This window comes from Geotrypetes seraphini, chromosome 6, assembly GCF_902459505.1.
Source record: "Geotrypetes seraphini chromosome 6, aGeoSer1.1, whole genome shotgun sequence".
NCBI classification, from domain to species: domain Eukaryota; kingdom Metazoa; phylum Chordata; class Amphibia; order Gymnophiona; family Dermophiidae; genus Geotrypetes; species Geotrypetes seraphini.
In genome coordinates, this window is record NC_047089.1 from 170,031,924 (window position 1) to 170,046,274 (window position 14,351).

Here is a 14,351-nt window from a genome sequence, read left to right on the forward strand (position 1 = left end):
ATTATGGAATACAAATATGGAACAAGGGCTTGATTGTATTACCTTTTCTCCCCATAGACATGAAATGAAAAAAATGTCTCATTAAATCTAGGGTTATCAGACGTCCGGATTTATCTGGACTTGTTTTCTTTTTAGAGGACTGTCTGGGTGTCCAGATGACTTTTTACATTATCCAGGGTATTCTCCCCTGTCCCCCACCTACCTCCTCCAGCTCTGCTGAAGTTTAATCTTTTGTTGTTGTTGTTTTTAATATTACTGGTTCACCTTATGATTGTTAACTGAGTCGAGCTTCATTTTTTTGAAGATGACCTGGTCTATAAATTTAAGGTTTAGTTTAGTTCAGGCCGACCGACATACAGCAGCAGCAAGGTGAGCCTGCTGCTGTCGCTGCCTGCCCTGGAAGCCTTCTTTCTGGCACGACTTCCTGTTCCCACATAGGAAGGGTGCTCTAGAGAGAAGGCTTCTGGGGCAAGTCAATGGCAGCAGGTTAACCTTGCTGCTGCCAGCCAGCCCAAAGATTAAATTGTGGTGAGGTGGTAGGTGGGGGATAGGGGAGAACCACAGGGAGAGAGAGAAGTACTATCCCATGGAAGGAGGGGGGAATGGGAAGGAGGGGGAACGAGAGAAAGTTTTTGCTTTGTTTGTTTATACTGGTTGTGGGTTATTTAGTTTGCACATTTCTGAGAGGGTATGTACTTCTTCATTGGAGAGGAGCAGAGTTTGGGTAGGGTGCAGGTAGGATTTGTGAATAAGCACAGCAGTGTTCCCTCTAAGCGGGCGGGTGTTGTGAGCAAACTTTTTTCACTGTGAGCTAAAAATATCGGGCGCCAGCAAGTTATGAGCCAAATAAATATGTTGCTTTCTACCACAGAACTTCCTTACGTTTGTATGGAATCTATCCCCTTTCAACTTTAGAGAGTGCCCTCTCGTTCTCCCTGCCTTAGCTACTAAGTCTATTCCCTTCAGTACCTTGAATGTTTCTATCATGTCCCCTCTCAATCTCCTCTGCTCAAGGGAGAAGAGGCCCAGTTTCTCTAATCTTTCGCTGTACGGCAACTCCTCCAGCCCCTTAACCATACGTGACAAAAAATCAATTCATGTAGCAAATGCTACATTTATCTTTTGGCATGGCCCATCATGTAGCAAATGCTATAACTGATGGGCCATGCCAAAAGATAAATATATATATACTAAAAAATAAAAATAAATATATACTAGGAGTAAAGGGGCATGCAATAAAGCTTTTAAGTAGTAGATTTAAAACAAACCTGGGAAAATATTTTTCATTCAACATGTAATTAAAAAAAGATTTGGATAATTTCCTTAAAAAATCTGCATGACATTATTAAGATGGACTTAGGAAAGCCCACTGCTTATTCCTAGAATAAACAGCATAAAATCTGTTTTACTCTTTTGCACTGTTGTGCTTTCAGCAAAATGTTTTAAACACAAAAACAGAAAATCACATGCACAGGCATTAGGTCACCCAGGCATCTAGAATTAGCAATCTTGCACAGCCAGCCTATGATTGACAGGAGCTGCCAAATCACATTGAAAAGGATGATAAGGAAGGCAGATAAGAGATGGTGGAAGGAAGACAAAACGAAAAGGCAAGAACAAAACTGAAGTAGAAACGAGCCAAACATACAGTATAGCATACAAAAAATGTATGTTTTCCTTTGGCTTCCAAAAACTGATTGGCATCCAAGTTCCCTAAAGTTTCACACAGTCATCTTCTAATAATGTCACCATATACAGTTGGCTTGCCAGAAATATGTTTAGGATGCCACTGCAACTCTACCAACAGCATATTAACTTAACAGTGTAGCTTCAAAATAACTGCATCTCTATCCTTCCCTCCCCCCTGTGGTTTTTTAGCATATCTCTCTTCTCATTTCCTCCACTCAGATCTGATCATTCTCTGCTCTCTCTTCCCTTTTCTTCTCTGGTCTTCCTTCTCTATTTTCTGCCTCCATCTAAATTAAATTCTTTCTTACTATTTAGTCCCGTTTCCCTCTTTTCACTGTGTCTACACACAGCTTGTCACCCCTTTCCCTCACCCCTCCATTATCTTACTATTTTCTTCCCCCTTTATTTATCTCCTCCTTCCATCCAGTATGTGTTCTTTCCCCACTTCCATTCAGCATCTGCTCTCCCTTCTCAACTGACATCCATCTGCCTTCTGCTCTCTCTCCCTTCTTCTCACTTCCATCATCTGTCCCCTTCTCTCTCTCTCTCATCTCCTCCATTCCATCATCTGCCCCTTCTCTCTCTCTCCCCCCCCCCCAACTTCCATCATCTGCCCCCCTTCCCCTCACCTTTGTGGGTCACTTTCTTTCCCCTGAGGGTGGCTCATGTCACAGGGGAAGCTTTGGCCGAGCAGAACCGCTTGATTGACAGTGGAACTTACTTGATTGATGTCGATGCTGGGGCCCGTTGCCGTTTGAAGGAAAAAAAAAAAGGTGGAAAAAAGGAACCTGTAAAGGCGAGAGGAAGGGAAACCTCCAGGACAGCTGCTTTTTGCCCTCCTTCAGCGGCCCAAGAGTTCAGACCAGCAGCGGCAGCTCTGTATGCTTTTAACTTCGGCACAGAGCTGCCCCTAATCAATAGTTTAGCTCGGTTTCATGAGGCAGCCTCGGGGCCTTTGATAGCCGGCCCGCTTCGATGATGCGATGTGGGCCGGCCTAGCAAAGGCCCCGAGGCTGCCTTATGAAACCGCGCTAAACTATTGATTAGGGGCAGCTCTGTGCCGAAGTTAAAAGCATACACAGCTGCCGCTGCTGGTCTGGAGGTGCGGAGACAAGGCAGGAGGCAAACGCGGTGGAAGGCAGGAGTCCCGGCGAAGGCAGGAGTCCCGGCACAGCGACTACAACAGGAAGTTGCAAGTCAGCTGACGCCGGCCTTTCGTTGCGGCGGGGACCGAATCCTTCGCGGACCGGCAAGATTTTGTTTGCGGACCGGCGGTTGAAGAACTGTGCTCTACACTGTGTGCGCTGTGACGAGAAACTTGTGCGCTGCGAGGTAATATTTTGTGCGCCAGCGCACCCCAGCGCAGCTTAGCGGGAACACTGCTTTGAAGGAACCCTCCCTTGATCTAGTTGTTATTATGATTTACAGACCAGTCTCAAATTTGTCCTTTCTCTCTCAAATCCCAGCAAAGTCAGTTTTTTCCCAACTATTTCATTTTCAAAAAAATAAAATAAAATAAATCCTATGTCCATGTTAATTAGGCTTTTGCCCAGGCTACAGCAAAGTAACACTTTTATTGCTGGCGCACGTATTGCATTAGTCATATTGATTTGTCATCTGCATTCAGTCTGGACGATCCATCTCCTCATTTAACGTCTAGGCGATTTCAGACTGTCTGGTTCGGTTCTGAAATGGTTTGCCTCCTTTCTTTCCTCTGTTCCTTTTTACCTGTCCTGTGGTGTCCCTCAGGGCTCTGTCATCACATCACTCCTTTTCAACATATTTCTTAGCTCCCTTGATACAAGAGCAGGGATTCCCATTTTGTTTTTACACTGACACCATTCTTTGACTCACACCATTGAGCGACTTCACTCCTGACCTTTCTCATATCCAAGGCTGCCTCGATACTATTCATCAATGGTTTCTTTTTTTTTTTTTTTCAAATTCTTTATTCATTTTTCATCTTCCATCAAGTACACAATATTACATCAATTGAATCAAACACATCACTTGAAATTCTTTCTTTTGTCATCTTAAATACATAAATTATCTCCCTCCCTCACCCGCCCTTTTCACAAATATTGCAATAAAAAGAAAATAACATACATATGCTATATTCATAGATATTGATTCAACCTATATTATAACTATATACCACCCCCCTCCCATAATTATAGTTATACTTTCAATGTAAAAAGGCATCTAATCTTTACAATAAGTTGTCAATGGCTCCCAAATCTTTTTAAAATTATTATAATTCCCTTTTTGTATGGCAATTGTTCTTTCCATTTTGTATATATGGCATAACGAATTCCACCAGAAGGTGTAATTAAGTCTTGTGTAATTTTTCCAATTTCTTGTGATATGTTGAATGGCGACTCCTGTCATTATTAATAAAAGTTTATTATTATTTGATGAAATTTACTTTTTTGGGTTGTATTTGGAATGGCGACTCATGTTTCCATTAATGGTTTCAAACTAGCTACTTGTCCTGTTTGTTTGTTTTAATTAGATTGTAAGTTCTACTAAGCAGGGACTGTCCCTTGAATGTTTAATGTATAGCACTGCTTACGTCTAGTAATGCTATAGACATAAGTAGTAGTAGTTATTGTAAAGAGAGAGAGAGAAGCACCTGTGGGAGATGGGCGTTGTGGAGAGAGAGAAAGAGAGAGAGAGAGAGAGAGAGAAAGAGAGAGAGAAAAGAGCGAGAGAGAAAAAGAAAGAAAGAGAGAGAGAGAGAGAGGGGCATATGAGGGAAATGGGTCCAGTGAACATTTACATTTTCTCATCTTTTCACACAGTCTAGAAACTTGAAGTTCAGATACTAGATTAAAGGAACACTAGTAGTGATCAACGGGTATCTCTTCTATAGAATTTTTGAAATATGTAGGGAGATACTCAATTTCGCCTGCGGGAAAAGATTGTCTGATAAGAGAGATTTTATCTTGAAAAAAAACAAGCTAGAGTATCAGCAGAGTGAGTTGAGGAATGGTCAGATTTGAAATTAGAGTTAGGGCTCCTTTTACTAAGCTGCAATAGCGGTTTTAGCATGCACTTAGCGCTTGCGGAATTGTCATGCACGCTAGATGCTAACGCCAGCATTGAGCTGGCGTTAGTTCTAGCCATGTAGCGCAGGTTTAGCGTGCGCTATAATTCTGCATGCCCTAAAAACACTATCGCAGCTTAGTAAAAGGAGCCCTTAGTCAAAGAATGCCAGAGTTTAAAAAGGGTACCACTCTGGTTATCGGACTTAGCTAGTTTACAACCATAGTAAGTTTTCCTTGCTTTTCTGAGTTCGAAATTATATATTCTAATTGCACTTCTCCAGTTTAATTTGTCTAGGTCTGAGTGAGATTTTTTTCCATTTCTTTTCTAACTTCCTACAATTTTGTTTTAAAACTCTATGGGAAGGTAAAAACCACGGTGCTTTCCAAACATAAGAAATGGTTTTAGTAATGACTGGTGCCAAAGAATGATAGACAAGTTCTGTAGAAGAACTCCACTTAGGCCAAATCACATCAATAGGATATTCCCTAGGGGAACAAGGGAGGGAAGCTAAAACTTGGGACCAGAAGGATTCTGAGCAAATTTTCTTTCTAAAAGTAATAGGTTTTTCCCTGAAAAAATTGTGTCGGAATATGGCACATAAAAATAGGGAGTGAAAACTCACCAAGGTAATGATCAGTCCAAGGGACTTGCTGTCAGCGAACAGGATCAATGAAACTCTGTTGGGTGGTATGATCAAAAAAACTAACAATATCCAGTGAATGACCTTTTTCATGGGTTGAAGTAAAAGGTGAAGATGAGAAACCCAATGACTGAAGGAAAAGGATAAAATCAGAGACATCCCTATTATTAGTATCTTCAAGATGTAAGTTTAAGTCACCTAACACAGAATGCTAGGAGTGATAAAGAAGGGGATTACGAACAGATATGAGAAGGTTATAATGCCACTGTACCGGGCCATGGTGTGCCCTCACCTGGAGTACTGCGTCCAACACTGGTCGCCGTACATGAAGAAGGACACGGTACTACTCGAAAGGGTCCAGAGAAGAGCGACTAAGATGGTTAAGGGGCTGGAGGAGTTGCCGTACAGTGAAAGATTAGAGAAACTGGGCCTTTTCTCCCTCAAACAGAGGAGATTGAGAGGGGACATGATCGAAACATTCAAGGTACTGAAGGGAATAGACTTAGTAGATAAGGACAGGTTGTTCACCCTCTCCAAGGTAGGGAGAACGAAAGGGCACTCTCTAAAATTGAAAGGGGATAGATTCCGTACAAACGTAAGGAAGTTCTTCTTCACCCAGAGAGTGGTAGAAAACTGGAACGCTGTTCCAGAGTCTGTCATAGGGGAAAACACCCTCCAGAGAATCAAAACAAAGTTAGACAAGTTCCTGCTGAACCAGAATGTACGCAGGTAGGGCTAGTCTCAGTTAGGGTGCTGGTCTTTGATCATAGGGCCGCCACATGAGCGGACTGCTGGGCACGATGAACCAGCAGCGGCAATTCTTATGTTCTAAATTTAATTGGGAGGGACGTATATCAAGCCCTTTTATAGCATGCCCCTGTGATTTGATATATGTGGGGCGCACATCGAGAGCAGTACGTGTAAGGCTCAATGAGCATAAATCACGTATTGTGAATGGGGTCCGACAAGCCCCTCTGGTAGACCATTGGATCACTTATAAACATAAGATCAATGAGTTGAGATGGCGTGTTATTAAAAGAGTTATTGGGAGGGACGGTGGGAAAGATCATAGCAAACTTAATGAGAATGAGCAGAGGTTTATCTTTTCATTGAATACTGTAGCACCTTCTGGCTTGAATGCTGAGATAGAGTGGATGTCTCTGGTAGGTTAGTGATCCATCCAATCAGACTCTGGGGGGAGGTGCAGTGATTAAGAATGACTGTAGTTTTTTACTATATATAACCCGAGGTCAGACGCCGCGGCCATCTTACTCTGAGGAATATTATGAGTCGGATGACTAGCGCGTACTCGGTAAGCACACACTTTTTTCTAGTAACAAATGATACTAAAGTTGTAGGTTTGAGGGGCAGTTATATGGAACTTACTGATAACTGTTTGCTTTTTAATTCATACCTAGGGAGACCCTTGATACAGCGCCGTTTGGCGCGAAACATGTCGGGTTAGACTCCCAGATGTTGGCTGATAAGAGCTAAGTATTTACATCACCCTTTATATCAAGCATATTATTTTAAGAATATATGAAGGATTTTTCACGATTCTATAACAATATAAAAAAATATGAGCAGCCGATGATGAAGTGCCACATAAATCTCCATGCAGTCACAAGATAGCACAGCGGTGGAGTGGTGGGGCTGAGGCATACTCATGAAAAACTGAAAGCATTGTCATGTGAAACGGTTGTGCACTAGTCCAGCTTTTTTGATATTTTCATTCATTTCTAAATTTAATTGAGGCATTGACGATCGTATCCAAAACAGAAGAGGAAGATCTATTCCAAGGAATTGGGGGGTCGATAGAAAAGGAGAATACCCAGAGGGTGTGAAGAAAATTTATGTTTAACAGATGCCAACAAATACTCTAACTTTGGGTTTCATTCACTCTCAATGCAATTAGCCTCCTTGCTGCTACAATAAAATTCAATTACTTAGCAATGCAATATGAACTTTCACGATACTCGTGTTTTCAAGTTAGAATAGTAGCTAGTTTTCAATCAATCTGACTGTAGGTTGTATTTTTTTCTTTCTTCCCCCTTACCTATTGTTTCATGTGGATTGTTTACCCCAGTTTGTTTTGTTTTTTAATTTTTTTTTTTTTTTTAATTTTAATTTTAAAGTACTTAATTTTAATTACAATGTATTTGTGATTTTAGAAATCCAATTTTATTTCTCTGTAAAACGCTTTGTATCCTGAAAAGCGTTTAATCAAATAATATAATAAACTTGAAACTTGAACACACTAAACATTTAATTTCAAGAATGTTATGATTAATTCTTATGCTTCGCATTTACAAAATTATTCCCCATAGAACTCCATTCACTGATTTTCAGACTGATACTTGGGGCTGCCCTAATCTGCTGAGTTTGCAGCATAACTGCATTGAATATGCATGAGATGTCTTTGCATATCTTCTTGTAGAACCAGAATAATGTATGCAATGCTCTGGTTGGAAAAGCCATAAAATTTTAGAAATACACGAACACAGTAAATAAATATTCCACATTAACAAACTCATGGAATGAGAATTACAGACACTGGAAAATTATAGTGTACAATATATTCATAGACAATGGATCTCATTAATACAATTAATACACTGAGCTAGAACCCAGTATGCAATACAGATAAAGATCATAGTATGAGGTGAACCTCCAATCATCTTAAAACGATCCCTAATCATGCATCTAAAACAGTGGTCTCAAATTTGCGGCCCGGGGGCCACATGTGACCCGCCAGGTACTATTTTGCGACCCGCGGTCTGTACTAGTGTTGTCTGTACTAGTGCTGCCACTCTTTGCAGCGTCTTCCGACTTCCCCCCACCCTCCCGCTCTTACCTTCAGATAATTACTGCAGCCTGCAGAGAGGATTGCTGGTGCTGTAGCGATACTTGTAGGCTGCTGTCGTCCTCAGCAGCACGTTCCCTCTGCTGCAAATCTGTCCCTGACGTCAGAGGAGGGGCGTGACCGCGGCAGAGGGAACATGCTGCGGATGCCGATGGCAGCCTGCAAGGAACGCTACAGCACCGGTGATCCTCTCTGCAGGCTGTGGTAATTAGCTGAAACTAAGACCGGGAGGTCAGGGGGAAAGCTGGAGGATGCTGCAAAGAAGGGGGGAAACATGCAGGACTTCGGGGGGGGGGGGGGGAAGGGAGAAGATTTATAAACTCTAAAGAGTTTTACCTCATGCAAAGTTGTCATTTCTTTAATAAGACATTAACTATTTTTTTCTGTGGTCCTCCAAATACCTACAAATCCAAAATGTGGCCCTGCAAAGGGTTTGAGTTTGAGACCACTGATCTAAAACCATAATATTAGCATGAATAAGTAAATGTAAAATAGACATTTTGGGGCTGATTCTATAAATGATGACTAAATTAGCCGGTGCCTAAAAAAAACACACTTAGGGCTCCTTTTACTAAGGTGCGCTAGCATTTTTAGCACGCACAAAAGATTAGCGTGCGCAATCCATTCGCTAAATGAAAAATACTAACGCAAGCTCTATGGAGGCGTTAGCATTTAGTGCGTGCGGCATTGTAGCGCGCGCTAAGCACACGATAAAATTGCTAGCGCACCTTAGTAAAAGGAGCCCTTAGGCGCCATTTACAGAATCGCGGCTAGCTGCACCTATGTAAAAATTTAGGAACATGAAATGTAGGTGAGGGTTTTAAAGGCCTACATTTCAGGTGATTACGTTTTTGGAGAATCGTGCTTAGCAGCGCATAAGTCATGCTTCACCCATAAAAATGTCCACGTGGAGAGGCATAATAAAAAAAAAAACGTTTAAGTCCGATTCGGATGTATGGCGCTAGATGCCAAAGTCGGCAGTGGAAAAATAGTAACATAGTAACATAGTAGATGACGGCAGATACAGACCCGAATAGTCCATCTAGTCTGCCCAACCTGATTCAATTTAAAAATTTGTTGGGTTTTTTTTCTTCTTCTTCTTATCTGTTTCTGAGCAAGAATCCAAAGCTCTGCCTGGTACTGTTCTTAGGTTCCAACTACTGAAAAGTTCTTTTTATTATATAGACTTATACCAAAAAAGCACTACAATTCAATACATTACAAAGTGACAGCAGCAAATATCATACAAATAATACAAACATAAACTGACATTTCACTATCCCCACACCAAACCTGTACATATGAAACTAAACATCTCCAAACCCTGTACACAAAATGACTAGAACCCCCCCCTCCCTCCCAGCAATAAATAAACATAAATACAAAAACTCAGATAAAACAAAAACTGTAACACGCGTCAGGGAGGCTGAAGCCGCACCCCCTTCCACAATAAACGCCACTGCTGTTCACTCCTCCTTTTTCTCTCTGCTTCTGCAACTTGGCACACTGCCCGCACCACATCCATCGCCACTGTGTCCGGTGCCAGCTGTCGCTGCCTCAGCGACATCTGGCAACGTGCCATCCAAATGAAATACTTCAGTATGGATAAAATAATAAAAAAAGTTTCACCATACACCCTCTTCCCCCCACCACCCCCATAAACCCAATCCGCATAACTCAGACTTTCAAACAAACCCACCTGAAACCCCAAATCCCTGGCCACCCTCCTCCCCACCTCAACTGAAAAGGGGCAAAAACACAAAAAATGTTCCATTGTCTCTAACACTCCCTGGCACTCCCCCCTTGGACACTCCCTGTCAGTCACAGGTCTACACTTTAGATTCGCCCGGACATACATCTTGCCATGCAGTGCCAGCCATGCCACATCGAAGTACTTAGGGGGCAGGCGTGGCATCGCCACATAACGGAGTGCCTGCTGTTGACGTATCCCCGGGCAATCCTTCAGCAGAGGTTCCACCGCATAACACTGGTGCAGCACTCTTTCCATCCATGTCTTCCTCCCCTCCACCACTTCATCCACCGTGACCCTCCAACTCCTAACTAAACGGGCCATGTCCGCCTGACCCGGCACCCCTGCCAAAACCCCTACCACCCGCTTCTTCCCTATTTCCACTCCCCCCAACCAGTCTTTCCAAAACACTGTACCCCATGTTAGAACACTTTCTACCCATGCCACCCTTTCCTGCTGTCCCCTCACCAACCCCCCCAAATGGAACTGGAGGAAGAGGGAGGAGAAAAAAAGAATGGGGTTCACCATCCCCAAGCCCCCTTGTTCTTTTGCCAAATACGTTACCCCCCTCTTTATTGGATTTAAGCGGTTACCCCAGAGGCACTGAAAAAAAAGACTATACATCGTAGCGTGCAACCCCTGCGGGAGCAAACACACATAACTAAGGAATAAGAACAAAGGAACCAAATATACTTTCATTAGACGCACCCGTTCCAGAAATGTCAGCTTCCACTGCTTCCAGGCTTCCACCTTCTGCCGCCCTTCCTGGATTTTTCCCTTCCAATTCTCCATTTGATACGTCTCATTCCCACTGAAGACAACCCCCAGCACCCTAACCCTCCCCTCTGGAGGCAAGAACCCACTTGTACTCTCCACCTCCCATGCCGGATCCCCGAGTTTCAACAAATGACTCTTTTCCTGGTTAATGCACGCCCCTGTGGCACCTGAATACTCTCCCAGTTTTTCCTCCATCCACCTAAACTCTCTATTTGAAGACACAAACACAGAGATGTCATCGGCATATGCCACCACCCTGACCTTTGTGCCTTCCCCCATATCTATCCCTGTTAAACCCCCACCCTTCTCCAGCCGCTGCAGCAATGGATCGATGGCAAATACATATAGCAATGGACTTAAGGGACAGCCCTGTCTCACCCCTTTCCCAATGGAGAAACGCTCCCCCCCTCCACCCATTTACCAAGGGAAAGGTTGCTGCCTCCCTATACAGAGTCTTCAACCCCTCCACAAACTGCACAGGAATCCCATACTTTGTAAGAACCCCCCACAAATATTTGTATGGCACCCTATCAAAGGCTGTGGCTTGGTCCAAACTAACAAGCACCCGCCCCCCCTGGGCCCTCCGACCCCTCTCAACTGCCTCTCTTACTGTTACCGCTGCTTCTATCGCCCCCCTCCCCTGCACGCCACACATCTGTGCTGGTGCCAGTACTGATGCCGCCACCTCTCCCAGTCTTGCGCACATCATCTTTGCTAAAATTTTCCTATCTGTATTAAGCAAAGAAATCGGCCTCCAATTTCCCACCCTTGACCCTTCCTTCCCTGGCTTCGCAATCAAAACCAGTACCGCCTCCCTCACGGACCTCGGCAGAACAGGCTGACAGCTAAACTCCGTAAACAGCCGCACCAAGAAAGGTATCATCTGCTCACAAAATGTCTTAAAAAAACTCGGCTGTCAACCCATCTGGACCGGGTGATTTCCCTCTGGTCAGGCCGGCTATCGCCCGTCTTACCTCCTCCACTGTCCAAGGGCCATTCAGCGCTTCTGCCTGCTCCTCTGTTAACCCTCCCCCCACCCCCGGGGTCCCCTCTATATATTCCTCCCACCCCTCCCTTTCCTCTTGCCCAACTTCAAAGAGCCCCCCAAAATGCTCTCCCACCACCCTCAATATCCCTTCTCGTGACTCCTGCTCTATCCCCTCATTGTCCCACAAACTCCCCACCTTCCGCCGCCTGACCCTCTCTTTGCATGCCCTGAAAGGGTCCGGTGAGATGAAATGCCCATAGTCCCTCTCCCACATTAAGGACCTATATCTATCGTATTGTAGTGCTTCAATTTTTCCCTTGAGTACCTGAATCCCCTCCCCCTTTTCTCCCCCTTCCATCCTCCAATTTAATTCCTTCCTCAGGGCTACCAGCCTCCCCTCCCTATTTTGTGATGCCCTCCTACTTATTTTCTTGAAAAAACCCTTGATCCTACCCTTCACAACCTCCCACCATCCCCCCAATGACCCGTACGCGCTTACAGTAGACAGCTGGTCTGTCCAGAACTCCCTAAAGGCCTCCTGTACACTCTCCTCCTGGAGCCATGCATTGTTGAGCCTCCACAGACCCCTACCCATAACTGGGTTCTTCCCCCCTACCTGTATGCTCACCAAAGCGTGATCTGTAAATTCAACATGCTGCACTTGGGGAGGGTCCTGACAGTCTTCCCTCCTTACAAAAAACCTGTCGATACGACTGCGGCATTTCCCCCTGCCAAACGTAAACCCCCCTTGCTTCCCAAAAACTGTATAAATATCAACCAGCCCTGCCCCCTCCCCCACTTGTTTCAAAAATAATTCATCATATCCTAAAGAAAATTTCCTCCCTTCCCTATCCTCCTGCCTCACCACTGCATTAAAATCCCCTCCCCACACCACCCTCCTGGCCGTGTATAAATATGGTCTGATCCGGGAGATTAGAGCTTTACGCTCCCACTTCCTCTGAGGACCGTAGATGTTCACCAACCTTACCTCCTCTCCCTCCACCCTTACATCCAATATCTGCCCCCTCCCCCCACCCAATTCCACCACCCTATGCACTTCCACCGCCCTGGAGTTAAACAGAATTGCCACCCCCCCATAAGCCTCCTGGGCTAATACCCAGTATGACGGCCCCCATTTCCAGTCCCTTTTAGCTTTCCACAATAAACTTGGGTGGTCAACCCTTGTTTCTTGCAACATGATAACATCCAATTGTTTGGAAGCCAGGAACTCATATACCAGAAACCGCTTTCTCTCCGTTCGGAGACTAGCAACATTCAAAGTTGCAATATTCAAACCGGGACCCCCCATCATGACACTAATTTAGATTTCTTCCCCCCCTTCTCTCCGCTCTCTTCTTCCATTCCCCTCTTCACCACCACCCCTGGCGGGACCGCCTCACCCTCCGCCAGAATCAACTCTTCCCCAATTCCTTCCCTTTCCTTATCTTCCCCTTCCTTAATCACATCCCTCCCAACCAGCAAAACATCCCCTCCATCTACTTCCATACCCTCCTTCCCACCCACCTCTGTATTTAGAAAAGCCCCTCCCCCATCCCCTTCCTCTCCCACTGTCTCAACCCGCAACCTCTCCAGAATCACCGCCGGATATTCCTGCTGCCCTCCCTCACGACCTTTCTTCCCTTTCCTCTTCTGGGACACCCCACCTCCATCCTCTTCCTCCTGTGCCAATACACTAAACCTATTAGCATCCTCAACCCTATCTCCCCTTCTTTTCCTCTGGTGTTTCCCCACCTTCTTACTACGTACCTTTTCCCATGTACCCTCATCCCCACCCCCACCCTCTCTCTCCCCCTCTGCTTCCTGCACCAGCCCTTCACCCTGCCTCACCTTTTCCTGGCTATCTTCCTGACCACCCTCCTGATCCCGTTCCTCCTCCTGGGCCCGCTCCTGCGGTTCCTCCCCTCCCCCATCATTTTCCTCTCGCCACTTGTTATGTGCAGCCCTCGGACACTTGCTGAACGGGTGTCCCAGACATCCACACAAGTTGCACCGAATGAGGGCACACTCCTCCCCAATATGCCCCTTCCCTCCACATTTTACACACATCAGGGTAGGACACACCATACTTAGATGCCTAAACGATCCACATCGAAAACATACCCTGGGCTGCCCCTTGTAAAAACATTGGATGCGCTCTCTCCCAATGTATGCCACTGGTGGAACATGCTGTATCACATTACCCACTTGACTTAGCTTCATGCTGGCCGTCCATCCACCAGCCCAGACCCTACTCGGGTCCATGATCTTCACTAATGGAGTCCGAAGCACCCCATACCGATTCAACCAGTATGTCAGGTCTGAACTGGGGATGGACTCATTTCTCACCAACACTGTCACTTGCACAAGGTCAGGCTTACTCACAGGTATGGCTTTAAATTCTGCCCACTGCTCCCTCCCCCTCACCCCCTCATATTTTTCCCAAAATAACTCTAAACCCCTCTGTCTCTGGAAACTGATGTCATACTCCGGAACCATTACCGGATGAATACAGGCATACAGGTCCTCAGGGATGAAGCCCAACCCCAGAACCATTCTCAACACCCTGTCCCTTGTTGGCATATTCCCCACCCCCACC

General features: G+C 45.0%; 1 protein-coding gene across 6 annotated transcripts in view; it reads right to left on the reverse strand.

The window, feature by feature from the left end:
• Positions 1-14,351, reverse strand: part of FRMPD4 (FERM and PDZ domain containing 4) — a 726,784-nt gene that overhangs the window by 412,357 nt on the left and 300,076 nt on the right. The gene's annotated exons all lie outside the window — the stretch shown is intronic.